Genomic DNA, 11,369 nt, shown 5'->3' with positions numbered 1-11,369 from the left:
AACACACTTACGCACACACACCTTCGATAAGCCTTTGCCATGAGTGTGAAAATAATTTGGGTTTCTACTGCAAATGTAAACACGTGAATAAAAATTACACACATGAGAGTGTGTTGCATTCTAACTGTGTCTTTTATCTTGTATGGTGGAGTAAAAGATAATGAAAACTGGACGAGTTTATCTGTTTGTGCGCTCGATGAGCATCTTAACGTTGTTTACTAACAACAACAAAAAGAAAAACAGAGACTTTACTGTGTAACTCTGAGAATTATAAGATATTTAAATGCAACAACAGCGGATTAATATAAAACTCATCGGACAGAGTTTTTTTTTATTATTTGCTTACTATTTACTATTAAATATTAATTTAGATTTTTGTATTTATGTATTTTGTTAATTGAGTGTTTAAACATATTTAATGAAATAAAGACATATTTGTAAGGCCTATAAACATGTATGTTTTCCAAACAAGTAATTATCATAAATCTCTAAACATTGTGGCGGTGTCGAGGACATTTATGTGTTATGTTTTTGTTTGTGTTTATACAAGTTTTAATATCTTGTGTATAATTTTTTACTATATTAGGTCATATGTAACAGCGGGATTGTTATTTAAAGTCTGTTATTAAGTTTATGATGAGTGTGAGAAGGGATGGGGAGGCAGATAGCTTATGTCATGTCCGGGCGGTGCTGCTTGGGATTTTCTGTCTTATAAGTGTCAGGTGGTGTGACAGAGAAGGAAATGTTTTCTGGACCACTTTCAATCATTTTATTGGCTTTTGTTAAATTAAATGAATTTATAGTAGTATAGTGAGCCAATTTAATTAATTTTGTTGAAACAAAAAAAAACAAAACCCAAACATATATATATATATATATATATATATATATATATATATATAATATTTTATATATATATACACATATACACATATATATATATCATGCTAAGAAAATTTCATACATAAGATTTTATAATCTATTATCATTTTTATTGTGATTGTCATTATTATTATTATCATGATCAGTATTATAATTATTGATATTATGATATATCTTTTATTTTATCTACACATGTATGAAACTAACTTTCATATATATATATATATATATATATATATATATATATATATATATATATATATATATATATATATATATATATATATATATATATATATTTATATATTTATACACAGTATATATATATTTTTTTTCTCAATCTTATTAGACCATCCTTGTTTACCAAACAAATCTGCCTTAAGTTGTACAAGATATTAAAAATTAAAATTAAGTATTTTCTTACTTGTGGGATCTGAAATGAAATATTAAAGTGTAAAGAAGCACAAAATGTTGAGGCAACAAACATGCCAAGTTCCTGTTAATTTCTGCTGATGCTGTCGGTCCTGAGTCTACATTTCTTCTCCATCATCATTATCAGTCTGCAAGCCTCAAACACTGTCAGAGCAATTCATCACAGACGTTCAGCAAGTTTCCGGCCAGTAACCTATTTTTAGTTTGTTTCAGATTCATACATACAGCAAAGAGACGTCTTGGAAATGTTTTTAAGCTTCTTTTATCTGGATGACAGAACGTTGTGGGTTTGATGTCCAGGCAGGATACATTCTCACCATTTAAAGACCTACAATTTGCACATAAATTTCAAAGCATGTAATCAAATCCTGAAACTTCTGATCTGAGATCTGCATATTCAGCAAAGATGAAGAACTCTGATGATCACATTCATTTTGGAAATCATTCATCAGGAAATCACTAGGATGATTATACTCGGTGTCTTTATCTGATTGAGTCAAATAAAAGTCCTGCAAACCTCGATGGTCATCGTAGAACATCATTGGTTGTAGAACATCATTGGTTGACTGTTTCCATGCTGTTCTGGTGCCAACAAAGCCCAACAGATTCTGCATGGACAACTTCTGCCTGACTTTTATGCTATTTTTCCTTCCTTAAAAAAAAAAAACTAGGTGATGATATTCTGACCTGAGCTTTTTCTGCTTCTACAGCTTCAGAAAGAAATCCCAGGCTCCAGAGAGTTAAAATGAAAAATATTGTTTAATTGTTGTCATTTCAGAGGAGCGAAGATGAATGCTGGAAGAAACCATCTTCAGCATGTTGTCATGTGATGTAGTCCAGTTGTGTGGATAAAATGACGTCTGAAATGTCAAAAAGAGATCATTTACAAAGTGTTTATGTGATGTCATACCTCCCATAATAAACTGGTAATTCTGCGGTGAAACCATTTCATGTCCTTCTGTTCCATCCATCATGTCATGTCACTCTTCCATCCTGCTCTTTTTTCTTGCATTATTTTTTCCCATCATTTATCCCCCCTTTATTTTCACCTCTCATGCTGTTTTTATTTAAATATTTCATGTGCTTGTCTTGCAGCCTTTGCAGCTCACTAAGTGTCATCTACATGCCAGGGCCCGGCGTTAAAATGGAGCGCAGAAGTCATTTTTAAAGGCGTGTGTGTTGGGAGGAGAGGCGGCAGAGAGAGGGGAGGACAGGGGTGGGATGAGACGAAGCCAGGTCTGAGACGTCTGTTGGTGATAAGAAGTGAAAAGGTGGAGAAGACAGAGGAGTGATAACTAATGTACTTCCTGTGTACTTCCTCTTCTAGCCTGTCAAGCTATCCTGCTACCAACAGGCCCTTCGCTCCTTCAGCTTAAAGCATATAACTGATGTGTGATGACTTGTGTGTGTGAATCTGGGGTAATCTGATGTGAGATGTAAGACGGCATGAATGTGAAAATGTACATTTAGGTGTCTGTCAGAGAAGGTGATGGCTGATGCTTAGTGGAGTGTGTGTGTGTGTGTGTGTGTGTGTGTGTGCATGTTGGACTAACTGATGGGTGAAGTGAGAGAGGAGCAGTCAGACGTGACGTGAACAGATGAGTGAAACTTCTACTTAACGTGAAGAAAGGAGTCTGCCCTGTTCAAGAGGCGGGTGTGTTTGTCCCTCCCTTTCCGTGTGTGTTTTCACATCTTCATCGTCTCGTAGCGCGGCAGTGTTGGCTCTGGCTGAGGTCAGGAAGCTGAATCAATGAACGATCTCACAAATCTTTGCATCGACCTAAAAAAACAGATAAAAAGGAGGAAAGGAAGCGAGAGATGAGAGCACGAAGTAGCAGTCCTCAGACAAACACCAACTATTGTTCTAGTTTGAATTGTAATGGTGAGAACATGATGACAAACACGGTTTGGCTTTTAACACATTTCTCAGTGAGTTGTCAGGTTTCTCCACCCCGCTGACATGCACCGCCTCCAGCTACAACGCCATAAACCTGGCTGGAAGACCTCAGGAATGGTAAAATCACATCAACACTACGTCTCTGTTTTCCTGCAGAGAGAAAAGCCTCATGGTGAGTGGAAATGAAAGTCATTCCTCTGCTGCTGCTGCTGCTGCTGCTGCTGCAGGTTGACGGGGTGAGCCTCGCATGCTATATAAAGAGCGATATTGGAAGAGGAAAAGAGAGGTGTACAGTAATTAGAAAATATCTGTCCGTGTCCATTTGGTCACTGCTGCAGATAAGAGTGTCTATTTTTACAGTATTCAGAGCGTTCATGCTGCACTTTGGAAACAAATCGGACCTTTTAATAAACCTGTTTCACTCTCCGCCGGATGCAAGAAAATATGGAGTTGCATCGCGTCTTAGTTGATCAGATTTCTATCATAACTTTGACTAAATTCTTCCTCTGGATCTGTGATCCAGTCCAGAGCTTCTGTTGTCCCACAACATGTATGGTTGGTTGTGTTTACCCTGCACAGAACCAATCTCTGTCTTCTTGTGTTTAGTCCTCTTGAAGCAGGTCGATCCACAGCTTCTTTGACCCGAATCAGAATCAGTTGGTGCATTCACATTTCCCCAAACGAAGCAGGCTTTCCAAACAAACTAACTCAGATGATGTGAATGTGCTCTTTCTGGGCTAAATTAGCAATAATTCATGATAGCCACTTAGAATTTAGCTCCACTAAATGGAAAAACACCAAAATCTAACAATATTTCACAAGAACTTTTCTCCAAATATGCATTTCTACTGATATGATTCTGTATCTCCTGTTGCCTCTGCTAGACTATTAACCTGCATGTATCCTGCATTCTTATCCATTATTTACCCTGGTTAGGCCGTTATCTGCTTCTTAAACTACTTTTTACCCTTTTGTTTGTCTGTTTTTGTTTACATCCAGGTAAGGAAACTCTTAGAAGTTTTAACTAACCTAAATGGAAAAGATGAATGCTGAACAGCACCGTGTGAACAAAGAGCTGTAAAAACGGGATGTGTGTACACAGATTAATCTTCTAAATATGTTTTAGTTAGAAGAATAAAACCCAAAAGGAGGAGGCAACGAAAAGCAACGAGTTTATTTAAAGGCTAAAGTTTGAATAGTAAATCTCAGAAAGGAAGATTTTTAAAACTGACAGAACGTGGATGATTTTATATTTAATAAAACCGGATTTCATTTCATCTGAACGGTGCTGAACGGTGTTTCTGCATGAATTAGACGTGACCATCAGCGAGGAGCTGGAGGGGAAAGTCATCTGGATCAGACACAACAAACACAACCACCATCAGCTCATGTTTAACACTTTTCCAGCATGTGCCTCTCACACACACACACACACACACACACACACACACAGTGTGTGGGACATGTGGGTTTCTGCGTATGAGGTTTCTGTTCCGCTTGCCAGCCTGCTCACTGACCCCCCACATGTGTGTTTGACCTTTCAACTCAATGCTTCCCTCTCAGGGGAAAGGCCCTGCTCTCCGATGCACCTTTGGACATCCCAACACACAGACACACACACACACACACACACACACACTCTGATCCATCTTTTGACTGTGTGGATTTAGCTTTACAGGGTGACTGTGGTCAAGCTTGTGGTCAGCCTCAGTAAGAGATAAAAGGATATATCACTTCCTCAGTCCCTAAAACCACAAGTAGCCTCTGGCTTGATCGACTCACACACACACACACACACACACACACACACACACACACACACTAGCAATACTGAGCCTGAGTTCCAAGCTTAGCACTTGATCCTCTCTCTGGGAGGTTGACACTTCAGAAGGAAAGCCTTTACTAACTCCTTTGGACTGCACACACACACACACACACACACACACACACACACACACACAGGAAGCTTTCCCGCTACACACAGCTGATCCCTGAGAGAGTGTAAAACCTCGGAGGTCTGATCATGGTGATCTGCGGGTCAGCATCTGTTTAGGAAGCCTCCGGTCCCTCCGTTCCGTCATCTCAGACGAAGCTCCGCACGGCGGTGTGTGAGGACACACACTGGAAAGATCTGACCAGAAAACAATCGTCTGCGTTACTAAATGTCCTGAAGCGACGACTTCTCCCTCTCTGCAGAAGTGGGAAATCATTTAGGGCGCACTGAAGCCTCCTCCCGGTTGTTGATGGTTTGATCCCCGGCAGCTAAGCGCTAATTCAGAGAGGCAGCGAGCAGACATGGTTCCTACATGAATGTCAGGTCGCCTCGCGTCTCCGCAGGGCTCCAGGGCACGTTTCTGCCAGCGTGTAAAGGAGAAACTGCGGCCAGCGGCACCTCGGGGTGCCTGGATCTAAAGGCAGAATCTGATCTATTATGTAGACGTGGACAAGCATATGGATATTAGTTCAATGTAAGGTCAGTTTCAGTTTATGTTGGGGGGGGGGCATGCAGATACACCTTAGATCATGACAGATGTCTTTGAAACAGAGTATTTTACTAAACTCTTTCAGAAATGTTCCATATTATTTAGGAAATGAAAAAAAAAAACTTAATATTGAAAGTAGAATATTCTTATTTGGCAGCGTGATGTATGAGACATGGAAGCCAAACCCAACATTACCTTCCAGAGAAAAGAGCGGGAATACCTGGAACTCTTTACTAAAACAAACAAACAAAATACCGTGTTTCAGTTCATGACTGCATTTCAGGGGAATAAACTCAGTTTGAACTGAATAAATAAGTAATTCTGCTGAAAATCAGCTGCTTTTAAGACGCATTATGTGACCTTAAATCTCTGCGTTCCAGACGTGTTCGATGACACAGTGACATGTATCGCCCAGCAGCGTCCCGAGGCTGAGAAACCCACACTTTACGACTTTTACATCCAGGACGAGAAGTGACGTTTGGCTTGGTGGTAAAATAAGGAACTGTGTGTTTAGAACACACAACGTCGCTGATTCAGCAAAGAAACGCAGGAAGATTAAATGAGACAAAACAAGAGTCATGGTAAGTCATCAGACATCTGACTGGAGAGAGCTAACAGGTCCGGTAGGATGCAGGATGGAGGCTGAATAAGCCGTTAATGGGGGGGGGGGGGGGGGGGGGGGGTCTGTAGTGCAGCTTTAAATCAAAAAATTTTATTATTTTACGTCTTTTATTGAAACACCTGTTAAATTTCTGTCTTATAACATTTGATCTATTTTAATGTCTTTTAATTGCTTTTGGTTCGTTTTAATGAACTTTTCTATGCTCTTCCTCATCCTGCTGGAACACTTGTCTCATTTTATCTGAAGAACTTTCTGTTGTCCTGCACGTGAAATGTGATGTAAGGTTTTCCTGAGCGCTGGAAGTACAGGAGGTTGTGGAAGTGAAGCTTCCAGCAGCAGCAGGATGTTGGTGTGGACGCCGCTCTGACGACGTCCCACCAGACGTCTTCGTCGCGGTGCAGCAGCTGCCTGGATAATTGCTTTTCACATGATGACCTGTAGGGGTGGGAAAATCCACTTGAAAAATCAAAAACTGGGATTTTTTGATTCACGATTTTAAAATCGATTTTTCTTTTTTTGGTTAAAAAAAGATTTTTTTTCAATTAAATAAAATGAATCCCCAATAAATTTTTTGTCTTTTTTTATTGGTTTTATTGATCTTTTTACCTGTCAGATAAAGATGGTCTGGCTACTGAGTTGTTTTTTTCCCCCCAACTGAAATAAAAAAAATAAAATGACGAGCAAAAAAAGTTTTTAATCTACAAAAATCAGTAATATTGACGAAATGTGAGAATTGCAATTTAAATCGAATCGGGATCCAAAAAAATCAGAATTGAATCGAATCGGGACAAAAGCGTAGCGTCACAGCCCCAACGACCAGTGAGAGAGGTCACATGACACGACCGAAATGAACTAAAACCCATTTCCAGGATCAGTCGTCAGTCCAGCAGGTGAACTGTGTGTGTGTGTGTGTGTGTGTGTGTGTGTGTGTGTGTGGAACATGTTGGCTTTGTCACTGAAGGAGTGGATTATTTCTGATCTGAGGTCAGCATAGAGACTGAAACATGTCTTGATAGCTGTTTTGTTGAAAACTGTTTTTTTTTCCTCATGAGGTCTTGAAATAATCGCCAGGCGTCACAACAGAACATGACTTGATGCCAATTTTAGTTTGGTTGGAAAATGGACACGACGTTAAAGTTTACCTTGTTTTGGCAACTTACTGAAATCATTAAAAACATTTTTAACTGATCAACCAAATAAAAATAGATTCTCTGAAAGAGGATCATTTAAACTGACCTCTTAAAGGAAAAGTAACACTGCATGTGAGGAATTCCTCCTAATTTGTTGCTGCCAGCAGAAAACAGCGTAATGCCACAAACCAAACACAAATATTTCCTCCCAGTGACCAGAACAAATGGACCTCGGTGGTCTCTAACTCTCAGTCCCAGCTTCACACCATACAAATCCCTGTCATCTGAGTTTTAAACCTAAACTCAATAAATACAGAAAAGATGTGCAGACTAACCGCAGAAGTGTGTGTTAGGCTGACACGGATGAGCAGAGGCGCTGCCTCTCGTGTGTTTGACCCCCTCTCGCCTCCTTTTTATCCGTATCTCATCCTTCCAGTGAGCGACGGCTCTTTGCATGCAGGGTGTACGCTGAGGGGAGCGATGATTAGCAGCAGGAAGGTAAACATCAGGTGCAGCTGCGTGGAGGAAGCATCACTTTAGGATTTCTGTCCACTGCAGCTCTCTCTGCCGAGCAGTTCACACACACACACACACACACTGCTTCCTAAAATCTACAACAGCCAAAGTTAAATCCCATTCATTTTATCATACAGAATTTTTGATAGAAAATGTCGATGATACATAATTATAGTTACGGTCATTGTGGCTGTAACTACCAACCACCGGCTGCTCACCAGTCATCATACTGGCCGGTTGGGTGGGAACCAGTATGTCTGTCCGCATCAGGAAGTCTGACAGGACATTAGCTTCGTCGTTCTCCACCACCTGGGTAGTATTTCTCATTTTGATGGTCTCCAGTTCATATTTTGCACAGATGTTCAGGTACTCACATAAACATCTGCACAACCAAAATGTATTCAACTAAAACATGTACATATATACATATACATATATATATATATACATATATATATATATATATATATATATATATATATACATATATATATATATATATATATATATATATATATATATATATATATATATATATATATATATATATATATATATATATATATATATGTGTATATATATATATATATTCTATGTAACCTGATTACAGCTAACAAAACAAACAAGCCTCCAAATCTTTCCTGCTCATCGTATTCATACTGTTGGTGAAAGAATAAACATTTCTGACAAAACCAGATAAAGTTGCCGAACTGGGATCTTTGTCTTCCAGTGACGAAACGCTGTGGTGGTCCCTGAACCTGACGCTGAGAAAAATGCTTCTTTTCTGAGAAGTGTAGCCGATGCAGTACAGTAATGGAGTGTAGAGGCCTGAAGTGGAGCTGAAATCTTCCCTAATGACTCCAGCACATGTGTGTCTGGCTTTCTGCCTTTGCCTGCACGTCACTGGACACTGTATACTTTTTGGCTCTGTGTGTGTGTGTGTGTTTATTAGACACACACACATAGAGAGAGAGAGAGAGAGAGAGAGAGAGAGAGAGAGAGAGAGAGAGAGAGAGAGAGAGAGAGAGAGAGAGAGAGAGAGAGAGAGAGACGCTGCTGTCTGCCAGTACAACAGAGCCCAGAGTGCTCCGGTGATCTCATCTCCTCTTAAGAGTCCTCACCCTTCGGCTGTGGATGGCTCTGTATTTACACACACACACACACTCACACACACACACACCCTGCAGTGTGTGACATGCAGAATCCACAGGATGTCTTTGGTTCTCCAGTAACTGGAAAGATGAAATCAGTCTCACCTTCTTTTTATGGAACCGTCATTTCTGAGTCAGGAGTAAACACTCAGTAACTGTTTGTTGCACTTTTCTTTCAGGTACAGATGTTGCTGCAATATGTGACCAGTGTGTGTGTGTGTGTGTGTGTGTGTGTGTGTGGTAAACAGGGTGGTTTGCTCTGTGGAAGAAGGAATTTCCCCCAGCAGTCCCCATCAGTAATAGTGCCTGTAATGAGCTGCAGCTGTCAGCGTGGTTTCCACACACACACACATTCACATAAAACACACATTCACATAAAACACACACACACATTCAGAGTGAGGAGGAAGCAGTGACTCACTCAGCAGCGCGCCGTCACACTGTACGCTGATAAACAGTGCGACTCATCAGACTCTTCATCAGACGTGAGATGCAAAGATTTCCTGCTGCAGCAACGGCTTCCCTTCCCGTCTGCGTCCTGACACACACCGGAGTGTGTGTGCTTCATGCACAACTTTCCTTCCTCACGCTCCGCCTCCTCACCCCACAATCACAGGAAGCTCATTTTCATTTGACTGGATTTTAAATGCTGATTGTGAGTTGGGAACTGATCTCAGCGTTTAGCTCAACGCGACTGATTTTGTGTTTCTGCGTGTCTGAAAACACACGTCTGCTGTTCGGGTCTCTGGCACCCAGCTGGAAAATCAGGGTCAACTTTCTCCTGTTTGGGCCGGGTGTTGCGTCGCTTCTTTCTCCACACAAACTTTGCCAAACTCCAAATAAAGCAGGAAATAGCAAACAAACACATCTACGGCTCATTTCAGCACAATGCAGCAGGAAGATCAGAAAAACTGCTTGGAACAGATTTAACCTGCTTTTTCTGGTTTTCTGATGATCTGTGTGAGCTTAAATCTAGTAATTATTGGTTTTATAGTTACAATATAAAGCATTTGAGGAGCGCTGCTCATCTCTTTTTCTAGATGAAACCAGTTTTTGTAACAAACAGCTGAAATGAAAAGAAATAGAGTCTCAGAAATGTGTTTATTCTGAGGCGCTTGCTTCTGATCCAACATGCTGATGAAGCAGCAGATATTTCTGGACGGTTCTTCCTGTTTCTTGGCTTTGAGCCTAAAATCTCCCCAAAGTTAGTCAACTAATTAGCTTCTTTTCCTCCAGAATGATGAAGACAGAAATAAGAAGGTAGAGATCCCTCCCCGCCGGCCAGCTGAGCCGGACACGCCGCTGTTTCCACTCGCCCAGCCTTCTGTGACCTCTGCCAATTTTTATCTCATTTCAGTCCAACTTTGTAGATCAGACTTTAATTTTGAGGCACGGAGCGCAGGACAGTGATGAATAGGCTACATCAAGGAGGGCTTAAATTACCCCTCTCCCTGGTGGCAACACTGACCACAAGGAGAGGTGCGGCGCGCCTGTGTGTGTGTGTGTGTGTGTGTGTGTGTGTGTGTGTGTGTGTGTGTGTGTGTGTGTGTGTGTGTGTGTGTGTGTGGTGACCTAGTAAGAGCAGACAGAAAAGAAAGAGGGCTGGTCAGCACTTGCCCTCTCAACCCTGCTTGCTTCGCAGCACATCCAGCGAGGAGAGAGACAGAACATCTCCTCCATCTTTTTCAGCTCCTCCTGTCGAAGTCTCGTCTTCTTTTGCTTTGTTAACTTTTCACATTTAAGGAGTATAAAACTGATTTTTCCTCTTTCTGAACACTACCAGCAGCAGCTTCTGTGTGTGTGTGTGTGTGTGTGTGTGGGGGGGGGGGAATAAATGAGGAGCTACATTTCAGTTTTTCTACTATGTTTTAAGATTAATTTGTTTCCCAGGACTGAAAATTTGACCAAGATTTATGTTTCTGATGATTGATTATTTATTTACCGTAAACTAAACTCTTCAGGGAGAAGTTTTAAGATGTGCTAGGTGTAAAATATCCAAGTAAATAGTTAATTATTGGTGTAAAACTTCACGGGTGTAAAATATCATAGTAAATAGTTACTTAGAGGTATAAAATATCCCAGTGAATAGTCACTTATAGGTGTAAAATATCCAAGTAAATAGTTAATTATTGGTGTAAAATATTACAGGTGTAAAATATTGTAAATAGTTACTTATAGGTATAAAATATCCCAGTAAATAGTTACTTGTAGGTGTAAAATATCCAAGTAAATAGTTAATTATTGGTGTAAAATATT

General features: G+C 40.3%; 1 long non-coding RNA gene across 2 annotated transcripts in view; it reads right to left on the bottom strand.

Annotated features, from left to right (window-relative positions):
• Positions 1-1,321: 1,321 nt before the first annotated feature.
• LOC306754204 overlaps positions 1,322-11,369 on the bottom strand; it is a 14,292-nt gene continuing 4,244 nt past the window's right edge. For both annotated transcript variants that reach the window (XR_013771264.1, XR_013771265.1), the window contains exon 3: positions 1,322-3,094. This is a non-coding gene — a long non-coding RNA (uncharacterized lncRNA). The remainder of the gene's footprint in view (positions 3,095-11,369) is intronic.

Source organism: Telmatherina bonti (assembly GCF_933228915.1).
Source record: "Telmatherina bonti genome assembly, chromosome: 1".
NCBI classification, from domain to species: Eukaryota; Metazoa; Chordata; class Actinopteri; order Atheriniformes; family Telmatherinidae; genus Telmatherina; species Telmatherina bonti.
The sequence above is the reverse complement of the archived record's forward strand: the minus strand, read 5'-3'. Positions and strand labels throughout refer to the sequence as shown.